Source organism: Triticum aestivum, chromosome 3B (assembly GCF_018294505.1).
Source record: "Triticum aestivum cultivar Chinese Spring chromosome 3B, IWGSC CS RefSeq v2.1, whole genome shotgun sequence".
NCBI classification, from domain to species: domain Eukaryota; kingdom Viridiplantae; phylum Streptophyta; class Magnoliopsida; order Poales; family Poaceae; genus Triticum; species Triticum aestivum.
The window spans coordinates 143981389-143997602 of NC_057801.1; positions in this window are offsets into that span (position 1 = coordinate 143981389).

A 16214-nucleotide genomic window follows, 5' to 3' on the forward strand; every position below is an offset into this window, starting at 1 on the left:
GGATAGGATGAGCTCATGAGTTTTCACTCCAGTTTGAATCTTGCATTGTAGATCTTTTTTTCGCTAAAGCTAGTATGAATTAGAGTTTTTAAAATGATTTTGCTTAGTTTTGCCCCACAAAAACATCATAGTTGTGCAAACACAAAATAAGGTTGTGTTATTATCATTAACATTGACTCAATATATTGTGCTCACTTCGAGTGACATAATTTCCAAATTAAATAATAACCTATATTCCCCCATTATTGTAGAGATAAGGAAATGTTTTTACCTAGAAAACTGGGTACTATATATAATGATGTTTCAAATAACTGGAATATCAAACAACAAAGCAAGCATGTTCGAAGGAAGAACAAAAATTGTTGTAGTTACATCTGGTAGTCCAACTAAATATGTTGAGGTTCACTGCTATAGTTATGGGGGGCTTGGTCATCAGAAGGCAGGCTGACCTAGAGGGCAAGTGTCTTTTATTTGCCAAATCTCTGCTCATTTGTTTGAGGCCTTCCTCTTAGGAAGAAGCCTCGCCATATGACCAAGTATATTGGAAGCGCTACAACAATGTTGGGCTTTTACCATGTAGAAATTAGTGAAACTGACGTGATGCATGTGTTGTTCACCAAGAATAGGGGAGTAGTTTATGTAGAGGATGGTGAGGCTACTAAGGAGGATCTAGCTAAGGAGATTTTCATAAGATATATATAAGAAAAATTGGCCACGGAAAATAAGGGAGCTTAATGATTTATCATATTTGGTTAAGTTCCCTCCACACATTAATGTTGTGCAAGTGGGAGGATATCCTTGTTTTGGTCTGAAGAGAAAAGTGGTTGTGGTGAATGTGGAGATCTGGGAAGATGACCCAGAGTCTTTTGATAACTTGAAAGATATTTGGAGCCAGATAAAAGGATACTTCTTCACCATCTTCTTGGTGCCATCCACCACCAAGGCGCACAATACAACGATGGAGATGCAAGAGAATAAGGTGTTGCCAATTGTCCCAATCTACCAAGTGATCTTCATAATTATAATTAACATGGATAGATTAAATTTGAAACACAAGACGGGCGGGGGTTTTATTTTTACTTCGCATGCGATGTAGACTATCTCGGCTGTGCAATTGCAAATGAGGAAGGATGGACAAAAGGTGAAACTGTATCGCTTGTTTGCCACCCAAAATGTGAAAACCAGAAGACTTGTAATGGCAGCCGCATTGAGATGAGCAGATAGATAAATCGCTTCATCTATTAGCAATAACAAATAATAAAGTTAATAAAATCCTAACCATCTTGAATATGTAGAGTAATATGACTAGATGTAAGGGCGTAGCTATGTGTATAGCTGAGGGGGCTATGCGCCCCCCCCCCCACCCAGCCCAAGGAAAATCCTGGAAGGATTTTTCTTGGAGGGATAGGAAGAGTTGCGGTGATATATGCCGCATCTGAGTTTTGGAGCCCATCTCAAAACTCATTATTGTCTTCACAACGAAATAAACAAACAAATAAACCGATAGAAATAATTATTACTTGAGAACATCTGAGCTTTTGCGAGGTTGCTGCCCATGTTGTAGTTGCAGATGGTGAAAGCAGCCAACATGGCCACGTCCACAAGTCGTTTATGCGTATATTTGCGCAGGGTGAACGATACCAGCCACAGGGATAGGTTTGCTTCTTCATCTTTATGGCGGACAGAATCACCCGTGGGATGAACGACGCCTTCTTGCTCCTCTGGTTTTGCCATTTGAAGTTCGCGTTCTCTATCTTGCTCACAATTAGAATGACCCGTGGGAAGAAGCACACCTTGTTCCTCCTCTGGCCCCTCCATTTGAAGCTCGTGTTCTTCATCTTTCAAGGGGAGCTTCTATTTGTAGGTACCTAGAAAACATTTGCATTAGCCACTTCTAACCTAGACCGCCAGATCTTCATCCAACAACCCAAAATAGAATAACAATGACTTCAATATGATCCTTCGTGAGCTAGGGAGCAACACACAAAATAAGCAATAATTTTTTTGATATTTAAAATGCCAAGTTAGTACTATTTCCGCTCGAGGTATGCCTAGGTCTACCTTTTACAGCTTGATTTCATCAAAATAAGTAGTGGGGAGGACGTTTTGGCTCCCGAGCTCATATGCCCCTAGAAGAACAAAACCTAGAAAGAAAAATGTAAAATAAATCAAACAATCTTCTTTTTAAGCAACAAACAATTTCGCGTGTTCGAACCATGTGCAAATTTTTGTAGGTAAGTGCACTTTTTGGTGCTCTAAAAAAGTCGTTGTTATACATTTTAATTTTTTTTATAAAAAACTAATTTTGTTTTCTAGGGCACCAAAAATGTCAAAGATTTATAAAACACCGATATTTTTTCTTTTCTTTTGTGTAGAGCACCACAAATGTTATTTCTTAAAAAATGCACGAATTGAGCACATAACATGTTTCTTGTAAAAAAAGATCATATTTTTTTTATTATTTCTCGATTTCATTGTTCATCGGGTGCACATGAGTTCGAACTTCAGTTTGAATAACTTGTAGTGTAGATATTTTTTGTCTCTAAATCTAGTATGCATTGGAAAAACAATTAAACGATCTGGCTTATTTTGGCCCCACAAAAATATGTTGTATGGACCTTTTTCCTTATCTCTACAAATAATAGGGGGAACTTATAGGTTATCATGTAATTTGGCAATTCTATCACTCGAAGTGAGCGCGATATTCTGAATCACATGTTAATGATAATAATGGAACCTTATTTTGTGTTTGCACAACTATGATGAAACCGAATGTAGCTAATAACAAGATGTTCTTACCTAGAAAACTGATATATATAATGATGTTTCAAATAACTGGAATATTAAACAACAAACTAAGAATGTTTAGAGGAAGAACACAAATGTTGTAGTTACATATGGTGCTCCAACGGAATATGCTAAGGTTCACTGTTATATTGCGGTTCAAAAAATGGTTCACTGCTATAGTTGTGGGGAGCTTGGTCATCACATCACTTCCTTTAGCGTCTTTATTCTCGAAAGGCAATGATTTTTTATTTGCGTGGTCATGTATCATTGTTTTAATGTCAAATTGATAGGCTATTTTCATGTATCATTGTTTTATTCTCGTGTAGAGAAGGTTCTAGAAAACATCGAAGGGAAGCAAGGGGACCCACAAGGCTTCCACGCGCCCAGGCCCTAGGGTGCACCCCATGGCCACGTGGGCCTCACGAGCACCGCCTTACATCCATTCCACAACCTATAAATCATGGAATCCTCTGTACCAATTTTACCTGATTTCTCCGCCGCCGCAAGTTCCTATTTCGAGGAGATTCAATCTGGAGGCCTGTTCTGGTACTATGCTTGAGGGGGAATCCACCACGGGAGGCTTTTTATCAACCTTGTTGCCTCCATGACCATGTGTGGGTAGTTCCCTTAGGACATTAGGGTCCATATCAGTGTTAGATGGCTCTCTCTATCTGATCTTCAATAGCAAGTCCCCATGAGCTGCCTCACATGATCGAGATTAATGCAATGTAATCAGTGTTCTGTTTGTTGGGATATGGTGAATTTTCACTTTATGATCAGACTGTTCATTGAATTCAATTGACTCTTTTGAGGTTTGGTTGCTTTATAATTAAATAGATTTGTATGCTTTTCGATCTATTTGTCTACTTTGTCCATGTTTGATGGGTATTTCTTCAGAGTGAGTTGTGCATTGTAGTGGGTTCTAATGTTGTGGTGATCTATATCCTAGTGACAAAAAGAGACAAGGCACATATTGTATTGTTGCCACTAAGGATAAAATAATGGGTTCTTATCATATTGCTTGATATCTGTCTACATTATGTCATCATGCTTATTGCAGTGCTCTATTTTTTGTAAACTTAATACTTTGAGATGCATGTTGGGTAGTTGTCTTAGAGTGGAATATTAGTTATAGATGCAATTGGATTACAGTCTACATATCACGAATGTAATGCTTATATGAGAATATACCATGAATGATCAGAGTCACAAATATAAAGAATACAATTTAATCGTTGCCTAACTGTAATTTGTTCGGCACACCATTTGCCTACTTAAGAGAGATGACACTCGTTTATTCCCCTTTACTGAAAACAAATACTTTCTTTGTTGCCCTGTTGCTTTTGCTTTTACTCACTACCTACTATATTTATCAGTTGTAGTCTAATCTTGTAACTAACAATATAAGGGGATTGATAAACCTCTTGCCGTGTCGGGGACAAGCTTGTTTTGTGTTTGCTGTGTAGGTACCAGTGACTCTGTTTGCTGGAAAAACTCCTTCTGGTTAGATAAACCTTGGTTCTCTAATTGAGGGAAATACTTATTGCTAGGTTACTTCACCCTTGTACTTGGGGTTATCCAAGCACTCTTAGGAGAGAGCAAGCAGATGGCTACAAACCATAAATAAGTTATATGTTTGTTTGAGAATATCTCAAGAATGAGGATTAACTACAATAAAAGTTCTTTAGTTTATATAAATATGAGTGATGTCGAGGTTGCGCCATTCTTAGAGATTTTTCCAATGTGTTGGAGTAAGCTTACCTATTAAGTACCTTGGACTTGCACGTCACATTGAGAAGCTGAGAAGGGAGGATCTGCAACCTTTGTTAGATAATGGCTAGGATTACTGGTTGGAGAGCCCATCTTCTTTCTTATAAAGCCAAGCCAGTGTTGATTACATCCTACCTTGCTAGTATACCAATTTACATGCTTTTTCTTTTTAAAAAATTGTCTAAGTGAGTGTTGAATCTAATTAATAATCAAATGGATAGTTGCATTTTTCGCAAAAAAAGGCTAACTGCTTATGGAATGACCCTGATGGGGATAAAAATCCATCTAGATAATTGGCCATCATTGTGTAGGAAAAATGAGTTTGGAGGTGTTGGTGTTCCAGACTTGAATGTGTGTTTATTAGGTTCTGGAGTAAAACAATTCATTAAGGCTGAGGGCTGTTTGTGGAAAAAGGTCATTGAGGCTAAATATAATGCCAGGAGTCCTAATATGTTTTGTTGTCATGATGCCTAGCCTTCTAAATCTTGGAAGGGGCCATGTGGACCTCTAGGGTTGTTAAACTAGGATATAAGTGGAAATTTGGTAATGGAAAACATGTAAGATCTTGGGAGGATATTTGGTTTGGTAATTCACCCCTTGCAACTCAGTTTTGGGATCTATATTTCTTTAGTTAATGAGCAAGGTAAAGTAGTAGTTGATGTTTGGGATGGTAGGCAGATCAAGTGCACCTTTAGGAGGACCTTTAATGTTGAGCTTATGTAGTGGTTTGAATTAGAGGCCATAGTCTAATCTATTGTTCGGGTAGAAGTGCATGCTTTAAGTTGACAATATGAAACTAAAGGTATATGCACATCCATGTATTTGTATGTTTTAGTTAATTCCAGAGGCGTCAAACCTATTTTCCTCTCTGCTATGTGGTCTTTAAAAATTACTCCTAGAGTGCAGTTTTTCCTTAGGTTGTCATCCCATAACAAGATAATGAGCAGGGACAATCTGAGGAAGAGAAGGATGCTCGAACCCACGGAATGTGAGCATTGCAAAGAAATAGAAGCAGTTTTTCATTTGTTTTCTGAGTGCATACTAGTCCAACAATTGTGGGCTAAGGTGGAGAAGTGCTTTTAACTGCATAGATCCACCGACGCGTGTATTTTAATTTTCTTTATGCGGGGATTTGTGGAACTGGGAGTACTAGCTGCATTGTCTTTTATTTTAAATAACCAGGGCTTGCATCGACATGGTTGTGTTTCTTACTTGCAATGGAATCGGGGACGATGATCCCTGGTGATCTAGAAAAGAAATCACCCAAAAATTTAAAGTAGATAAGTGTAAGATGACGATGCACGAACAGTGTCCAACATCTGGATGACTGGATCTATGAAGTTGAAAGCACCGTTTTTTCGCGCGGGGTGAGTATCATTTCATTGAGGTTTTATTTGAAAGAATTTCTCCACATTGCTCTCCAAAGATACCAAACAATCCGTATCTTCGATCCATCCCCGACGCATAGGAGGCCAAATTAGCAAGAAGTTGCCACACACTTGTCCTGTTGCAAATGCATGTGCACATAATCACCTTGGAAAAGTGCACGCAAAGTTGCACAGCGATATGAGTATAAGACCAGTGCCTAGTTTGTCACTGTGGTTTAACCATGCATGTCACGGGTGGCATGCACGAACGCAGGCATGGTCCTCGCCAACTGAGATACTACCCGCTGGTGCTGCGTTGTATATGCTCATACTCCTATTTGGCAGCAACGATCGAAGAGAGAAAGACGGATAAGCTGTCAGTGTCACAGGCCGTTGGCGTGCGAGTGAATTCGCGAAGGCGACAACGCACTGTACGTTCAAATGCATGCAGCGCAAATACTCCCGGTCTCACTATCAGCCCGTGTGCGAGCAGAGCAGAGCAGACGGGCAGTGCACAACTATACGCACGCAGAGCTTCCGCGGGCACGCGGCTGCGTCGGCCCCCGTGCACGTACCTGCAAAATCAGAGTGATAGCGCACCGTAACGTCGAGAACGGGTTGGCATAGAGGTGGTAGTACCTAGTATGTACCTGTTAGACTAAGTATATATTAGATATACGTGTTGTAACATAACTTATATTTATACGGTTCCCTTTTATAAATATATGACAGCCGTACCCACCAAGGGTATCGAGCATTGTTTCAAACCCTAATTTGTCTAACATGGTATCAGACGACGCGTTCGATCCGCGCCGTGCTTCCCCTTCCTCTGTCGCCGCCGCGCCGCCTCCGTCAACCCTGGCGACGGAATCGCCGTTCATGGCGTCCGCCCCGCTCGTCTGGGCTCGTCCGGCCGCATCGGGATCGCATCCAACGCCCCGATCGCCGCTCGCCCGTGATGCGTCGCTTCCTCGGGTAGCCCTGGCGCCAAACTCCTTCGTTCCAGCGCAGCCGCCCCGCGATGCATCCAGCGCAGCCGTCCCGCGATGCATCTCTGGCTGCAAGCTACGGTGCCCCTGCGCAGCTGCCTTACGGCGCGCCTCCATCGTATGCTGCGCCGCCGGCTTCAGGCCCTCGTGGTGCCCCCGCCCAGGTGCCCTACGACGGGCCGTATCCAGCGTCATACATCGCGCCGTCGCGCTGTACGTCGCGCCGGCGTCGTATGCCTCGTCCTCCGTGGTGCCCTACGAGGCGCCGTATGGCGCGCCCTACGCTGCCCCTACGGCGTACCTCCTACGGCGCCCTACGGTCATCACCAACACTACCGTACGTCTCCATCGGCCGATGCACTGATTCCGTACAGTGCTCCTCCAGTGTCCGACTGGCAGCTCTCCGCACCGGTGGCTGAACCAGGACCGTTCCACTTCGCTCATCTGGTAACGGTGAAGCTCTCTGCCGACAACTACCTCCTGTGGCGCGCTCAGGTGTTGCCGTTGATGTGTAGTCACTACCTTGAGGGGTATGTTGACGGTACGTTACCGTGTCCCCCTGCCATGGTCCCGGTGCCCTCGGCCGCTGGTGGCTCCGTCATGGTGTCCAACCCTGCTCATCGTCGTTGGATCGCTCAGGATCAAGCTATTCTGGGTGCCATTCAGTCCTCTCTCACTCCCTCCGTGGCCGGCATGGTGGTCTTTGCCGCGACGTCGAGGGATGAATGGGCCACGCTCGACTCTAGCTTCTCCTCGCAGTCGCTGGCCCGCTCCTCTGCCATTCGCAACCAGCTGGTTGAGGTCAAGAAAAAATGATCTCTCTGTCACGGCCTTCTTCAACAAGGTTAAAAGTTTGGCTGATACATCGTCGTCTATTGGGAAGCCTCTTCGTGATGAGGAGTTTACTTTGTTCATTCTCAATGGGCTTGATGAGGACTATGATTCTCTTGTTGAAAATATCAATGGACGTGACACGCCGATGCCGCCTCGCGATCTCTATGCACGCCTCCTCAACACCGAACAGAGGCTCGCTGCTCGCCGCTCCGTTGGCGTCTACACGGAGGGTCCTTCTGCGAACGCTGCTCTCCGCGGGGGCGCCCGCGGTGCCAAGCAGAAAGCGCCGCCGACCTCGGGCAACCAGCCCCGTCCGACCGCTCCACCTCAAACGGCTAGCCGCAAGCAGCTCCACTGCGAGGCATGTGGTGGTGGGGTTGAGTGTCAACTCTGCGGCATTGAGGGGCACTTGGCGTCTCACTGCCATCGTCGCTTTAAACGAGATTTTCTTGGCATTGGGAACAATGGGAAGGGCAATGAGAAGCAAGCTGCTCTCGCTACACCGGATCCCAGGTTCACTCCTTCATACTCGGTGGATCCTGCCTGGTACATGGACACAGGCGCTACAGACCATTTGACGAGCCAGCTTGACAAGCTGGCCACTCGCCAGCCCTACACCGGTCACGATCAGGTCCGCACGGCCAATGGATCAGGTATGCCCATCTCACATGTTGGTCAGGCATCTCTCCTTTCACGTACCACTAAAACCTTGCGTCTGCTTGATGTCCTTCGTGTTCCTTCAGTCACACGTAGTTTACACTCGGTTCCTAAATTAACTCGTGACAACAATGTGTTTGTTGAGTTTCACCCTTTCCATTTTTTTGTTAAGGATCGGGACACGAGGGACGTTCTTCTTAGTGGTCGAGCTCGCGACGGCTTATATGCGCTTGATGTGCCATGAGTCTCTCAAGTTTTCAGTGGTGTTCGGGTGTCATCGTCGCAGTGGCACTCTCGCCTTGGCCACCCCACTACTCCCATTGTGCGCCATGTGCTTCATCGTCATCGTCTTCCTGTTGAGTCGAGTAATAAGGAGTTTCTAGTGTGTGATGCTTGTCAACAAGGCAAGAGTCATCAGTTGCCTTTTTCTGTATCAAGTCGTGTTGTCACGGCTCCTCTTGAACTTGTGTTTGCAGACGTGTGGGGCTATGCCCAAACTTCTATTAGTGGTCAGAACTATTTTGTCAGTTTCATCGATGCTTTCAGTCGCTTTACTTGGATTTATCTTATTAAGCGCAAATCTGATGTGTTGCATGTCTTTATACAATTTCAAGCACATGTTGAATGATTGCTTAAGCACAAAATTATCCATGTTCAGTTAGACTGAGGGGGTGAGTATCATAACCTTAACACCTTCTTTCAGAAGCTTGGCATCTCACACCATGTGTCTTGTCCTCATACACATCAGCAGAACGATGCAGTTGAGCGCAAGCACCGTCACATAGTTGAAACTGGCTTGACACTTCTTGCACATGCCTTTGTCCCGTTTCGGTTCTGGAGCGATGCTTTTGTTATTGCCTGTTTTTTGATAAACAGGATTCCCACACGGCGTCTTCACATGAAGTCTCTGCTAGAAGTGTTGCTTAATGAAACTCCAGATTACTCCCTCCTCAAAGTGTTCGGCTGTGCGTGTTGGCCGCATCTTCGTCCATACAATAAGCATAAACTTGAGTATCGATCCAAACAAGGTGTGTTTCTTGGGTACATTCCTCTTCACAAAGGTTACAAGTGTCTTCACATTCCGACAAATCGTGTTTACATTTCTCGTGATGTTGTGTTCGATGAGACTGTCTTCCTGTTTTCCACGCTCACATCACCCATCGATACTCCCGTCACCGAGTTGCATTTTTTCCAGTTTTGCCTGATCAATTTGTGGATGCTGCATATTCTCCTCTGTTCTTGCCTAACCATGGTGCAAGGACTGGACGAGGCGCTCGACTTAAGCTTCTGGATGATGATACGACCACAACTGCGCCAGTTGCTGCTACGTCGGGCAAGGCGCTCGACGAGGCTGCCCCCGCCACTACTCTGCCTGACCCCGATGTTGATCACGCGTGCATGTCCCATGCACGTGGATCCGACGGGGTGCCCGAGTCGCCTGGGCCAGCGGCCTCGTTGTCGCCTAGGCCGGCCGAACATGCGGAGCTGTCGGCCGGGCCGGCTGGACCCGCAATGCTATCCCCTGGGCCGGTGGTCTCGCAGGTCACCGAGTCTTCGTCGCCTGGTCCGTCCACGCCGGTCACACCTGGTCTGTCTTCGTCGACCCTAATCGTGCCACCGGACTCGCCCGCCGGCACGTCCTCCTCGCCGCTGATGGACAGTGGCTCCTCTGGTGTGGCAGCTCCAGCACCATCTCCGCCTGTCATCCTGCGTCCCCATACTCGCAGCAAAAGTGACATCTTCCAACCGAAGAAGCGCACTGACGGCACTGTCGCGTGGCTTGCGGCCTGTGTGGCGCATGCCGAGGCTGACCCTATGACTGAACCACGACATTTTCGAGCAGCGCTTGGCATCCCACATTGGCATGCTGCGATGAAGCAGGAGATTCACGCTCTTCAAAGAAACAACATGAAAGGATCGATATGGTTGACTAGAGGGGGGGGGGTGAATAGGCAACTAACAATTTTTAAGCTTTTCTTTAACAATTTAAACCTTGCAACAAAATAGGTTGTCTAGATATGCAACTACGTGGACAACATATATGATGCAAAGACAACTAGCACACAAGCAAGCAATAGATACAACACAAGTAAGCTTGCAAAAGTAAAGGCACGAAATAACCAAGAGTGGAGCCGGTGAAGACGAGGATGTGTTACCGAAGTTCCTTCCTTTTAAACGGAAGTACGTCTCTGTTAGAGCGGTATGGAGGCACAATGCTCCCCAAGAAGCCACTAGGGCCACCGTAATCTCCTCACGCCCTCACACAATGCGAGATGCCGTGATTCCACTATTGGTGCCCTTGAAGGCGGCAACCAAACCTTTACAAACAAGATTGGGGCTATCTCCACAACACTTGGAGGCTCCCAACAACACCACGAAGCTTCACCACAATGGAGTATGGCTTCAAGGTGACCTCAACCGTCTAGGGTGCTCAACACCCGAGAGTAACCAGATCCGCTAGGGATAAGTGGGGGGAATCAAATTTCTCTTGGTCGAAGTGTAGACCGGGGCCTTCTCAACCAATCCCGAGAAAATCAACAAGTTTGATTGGCTAGGGAGAGAGATCGGGCGAAAATGGAGCTTGGAGAAACAATGGAGCTTTTGGGGGAAGAGGTGAGTCAACTTTGGGGAAGAAGACACCTTTATATAGTGGGGGAAACAATCCAACCATTACCCACCAAACAGCCACGCACAGAGCGGTACTACCGCTTGGGTAGGGCGGTACTACCGCTCCCTCCCAGCGGTACTACCGCGCTAGCGAGGGATGTAGGGTCCTGTCCCCCGAGCCATACTACCGTGGAAGTATAAGCGGTACTACCGCTTGGAGCGGTACTACCGCCGCTACTGCCGCTACTAGTACCGTAAAACCCGACACGAAAAACAGCGGTCGAGAATCGAGGCGGTAGTAGTCCGGAACCAGTGCGGTACTACGGCCAAAGTTCGCAAGCGGTACTACCGCTCGGGGAGCGGTACTATCGCTTGACGAGCTTCGGCGGTACTACCGCTGAGGACCGCGGTACTACCGCTGGAACAGGAAAGGCAGGCACAGATTTAGGAAAGATAGCTCCAATGAAGCGGAAAGAAGCATCGGGTGCGATAAGGATGTGTACGTGTTGATTCCACCCTAGCCTTACCAAAGCGGATCCCCTCTTGATAGTACGGTGACTCCTACGAAACTAGACCACCAGCAAAGAAACGAAGGAGCTACACCGTCTTGAATAAAACACCGAGGGGAAGTAATCGTCTCGTGCCAAAGGATGAATCTCTGAAAGAACTCAACGCACACGATTAGTCCGCGAAAGCATTGTCATCAATCACCAAAACATCTTGGGGATAAATATGCCCTTATAATCTCCCCCGTTTTGGTGGATTGATGACAATACGGGATTTGCACAAACAGGAAAGATATTGGATCGGCGAAAAGCCCCACCGTCCTAAAATGTAGAAGGGCTCCCCCTGGATGTGTGTTGTCTAGATAAGTGCTTTGGACTGCACGGCACAGATACCAGGATCAACGCTCCCCCTACATTTTAGAGACCAACTACCTAAGCATGATGTATGAGAGCAACATAGATAACATGATAAGCATGCAACTCATAAGCTAGATAGACATAGATAATGATACTCGAAAGATAAGGTAGCATATGTCTCTAAGCTAGATAGACATAGATAATGATACTCGAAAGATAAGGTAGCATATGTCTCACACCATATGACTGGAACTTAGGTCTCACTGACACAAACCAGACATAAACAAAACCAGGCAAACTGCGAGAAAACACAAACGGCAGAAGACACAACACAAATCCCTAAACTCTCTCCCCCTTTGGCATCGAGACACCAAAAAGGAGAGGGAGTGTTGCTACAGCTCTAGGTGATAGCAAGAGAATCAGGTCTCAGCGGGATCGTCTGCACCCCCATTGTAGGTCTGGAAGTGCTCGGCATCAGAATCGGTCCACAGGCAGTGCTGCTAAATTCACTCCTCCTCCTCAGTAAGCTGGTCCTCAGATCCACTGTTAACGGTGGCACCCAACTGGCGCATGAGCTCCTTGTGACGATGACAGGCCTTCTTCTCACCCACATGAGTCATGTACTGACCGTGAGCCTCCATGCAGAACAACTTCTTCATCTTGAGCTTGAGCTTCTTTGCCCAAGAGGGCTCTGCCGCAGAAGGCACATAGTCATCATCATCCTCAGCCTCGGCCTCAGCCTCCTCCTCGGTCTCCATGGCAGTAGCAGACGAAGGAACTCCAGATTTAGGGACCTGAGAGCCCCAGTTGTCCTTCTTCCTCAGACGCTTGATGTCATGAGAAACCAACTCCCCGGTCTCTAGCATCACTTGGGGATAGACACGACCCCAGGCCTTCTCAATAAGAAGCATGATGAACGGACCATAAATCGGGCACTTGTGCTCGGAGATAGCAGATAAGAGCTCAGACCACATAACATGGGATATATCCAGGGACTCTCCGGTGTTTTGTTCCTTCTCACGCTGGCAGAAGAGAAGCATGTCCACGAGATAAGAATGAACCATATCCAGATTCCCGATGCAAGAGAAAAGAGTCTCATGGAAGACACGGTGAAGAATGTCCAGAAAGGCAGGAAGCTCATATGTTTCCTTCTTCGTCTCAGGGTTGATCTTCAAAGTGCAGTATGGCCATAGAGCTTTCTTGTGAGTGGCGGAGGTGTTGCGGTGTGGGCGAAAGCCGACAGGAGACGCAAGCCCTTGATCTTCCACCCTAATCAATTCCATGAACGCCTTCCACTTGACTGAAAGCAACTTGCCATTGGTCATCCAAGTCAGTGTCCTGTCCTCATCAGTCCCGAGATGAACCGTGGCATAGAATTGGGCCACAATATCAGCATCATAATCTTTGTTGAATTGCATGACACCAAGAATGTTCAGTTGAGTGCACATCTGAAGAGCTTCACCAAAGTAATCAGGATCCTTCTCCATATGGTCGGTGTCGATGGAGTGCACGTTAACAAAGAGGTTCTTCTTGGCCTTGAGAACATCAAAGAAGATGGCAAACTAAAATCTGTTCCAGAAAGGACGGTTGACCAAAGTGGGATCTTGGTCTGCCTCATAGGGGTTGCGGCGACGTCTTGCCCAGAACTCCTTGGCTGGCATTTCTGGCACAGTTTTGCCAAGCTTTGGCTTGACACCAGGTTTCTTCTGGAGTTGGGGTGGAGGACGAGCACTTGAGGAACCTCCTGCAGACTTAGTTGTGCGGTACCGCTTGGACGTGGCACGACCGGGGTTGACACGCCGAGCCTGATGCTCAGGAAGCTCATCACCTGGAACCACACACAAGAACACGCAAACAACCAGAAAGAACGAGCATAAGCCACCAAACAAAACCAAAAAGGATCACTGATTAGTAAAAGTATGGTGGAACCTGGTAGAGGGCGGTAGTACCGCGACCTGTGAGCGGTAGTACCGCTCGAGACGAGAAACAACAGTTTCCTACTGTCGTGGTCAGATCTGGCACTACCGTCCTACCAAATTCAAAAATACTCCTACCAAACACCAATCCAAACTGCCTAGAAGCCTTCTCCATCCTACTCAAGCCTAGATTTGGCCAAAAATCTAGAGATGCAACTACTATTGCCCCTAAGATGCTAGATTGGAAATCTAGACAAGAAGAGAGAGAGAACGGGGGCAATACTGGCATCCATGGCAAGAGGATAAGGTGGGGATCGTCTCCACCGAAGGAAATGGAGAGGAGCGCCCCAGAGAGGGAGATCCGCCGGAGCCCTCCTACGGTGCCGGTTGCTGGAGAGACGAAGAGCGTGGGGGCGAGCGAATGGGTCTGGGGGAGAAGAAAACTCCCCCTGCCCCCGATATGACCCCCTGCCTCGCAGCGGTAGTGCCGCGCTGGTGGGCGGTAGTACCGCTTAGAGTGGTAGTACCGCGCACCACCAGCGGTAGTACCGCTCAGCAACCACAGGCCCCTAGACACACACACGGCTTAAGCTCAAAAAGAACAGAAAAAACCACACCCAAGAAAGAAGAAAGACCAACAAGGCCACAAACACACTAACAACGGAACAGAACACACCTCTTCAAGAGAGGGCAGTGGCCGAGGCCACCTATGTTTGAGTCAAGAGGTATGGCATCGCGAAGATTTTAACCTTGGACCCATGACCAAAACTCGTCCTTGAAGCACTAGTACCATAAAAATGGTTAAAGTGAAAGACTAGATCAATTTATGCAGAATGGGGGAGGGAGAGTTCATTGAGAGAACAACACTCCCCCTATGTCCATGCCTACATCTAAACTAGACAACAAGTTGAGTGTGGTGGGGGGTGCACGGGTTCAAGTCACGTTGCTCGAATCAATGATATTTAGCTCATGCCTTAACTCGCGAAATCTTGCTTCATCCAAGGGCTTCGTGAAAATATCTACAAGGTTATCATGAGTGTTGACATACTTGAGCTCGATCTCCCCTCATCTAATGTGATCCCGGATGAAGTGATACCGGATCTCAATATGCTTCGTCTTGAAGTGTTGCACCGGGTTGAGAGAAATCTTGATGGCACTTTCATTGTCACACCAAAGAGGCACTTTGTCACACATGACACCGTACTCCTTTAAAGTTTGCCTCATCTATAAGAGTTGTGCACAACAACTACCGGCCGCCACATATTCCGCTTCGGTGGAAGAGAGAGATACACAACTTTGCTTCTTAAAAGACCAACTTACCAAAGAGCAACCAAGAAATTGGCACCCTCCGGAAGTGGACTTCCTATCCACCTTGTCTCCCGCCCAATCAGAATCCGTGAATCCTTCAAGCTTGAAGTTAGCTCCTCTTGGGTACCATAGGCCAAAGTTTGGGGTATGAGCCAAATATCGGAAGATTCGCTTGACCGCCACAAAGTGGCTTTCCTTTGGTGCGGCTTGGAACCGTGCACACATTCCCACACTCAACATGATATCCGGTCTAGATGCACAAAGGTAAAGCAAGGAGCTGATCATAGAGCGATATACCTTTTGATCCACCGCTTTACCATTGGGATCAATGTCAAGTTGGCACTTGGTAGGCATCGGAGTAGATGCTGGCTTGACATAACTTAGCTTGAATCTCTTAAGCATGTCTTGAGTGTATTTGGCTCGGTTGATGAAGGTACCTTCTCTTCTTTGTTTGATATCGAAACCAAGAAAAACTTCAACTCTCCCATCAAAGACATCTTGAACTTAGAGGTCATGAGAGCGGCAAATTCTTCATTGAAAGCTTTGTTAGGGGAACCAAAGATAATGTCATCAACATATAGTTGGCACACAAACAACTTCCCTTTGACCTTCTTAGTAAAAAGAGTGGGATCGATTTGCCCAACTTCAAATCCACGATCTTGTAACAACTCGGTAAGGTGGTCATACCACACACGTGGGGCTTGTTTAAGGCCATAGAGTGCCTTATCGAGTTGATACACATGATCCGAGAAGTAAGGATCCTCAAACCCGGGGGGTTGCTTGACATAAACCAACTCATTAATAGGACCATTAAGAAAAGCACTTTTCACATCCATTTGTTGCAACTTAAAGTTGTGATGGGAAGCATAAGCAATCAACAATCGTATGGATTCAAGACGAGCAACGGGAGCAAAGGTTTCACCATAGTCGATACCCTCGACTTGGGAGTAGCCTTGTGCTACCAATCTTGCCTTGTTGCGAATGATGTTCCCATGAGCATCTTGCTTGTTCTTGAAGATCCACTTGGTTCCAATCTCCACACCTTGGCACCAATCTCCACACCTTGTTGTACTCGAAGTTGTTGAGTTCTTCATGCATGGAATTGAGCCAATCCGA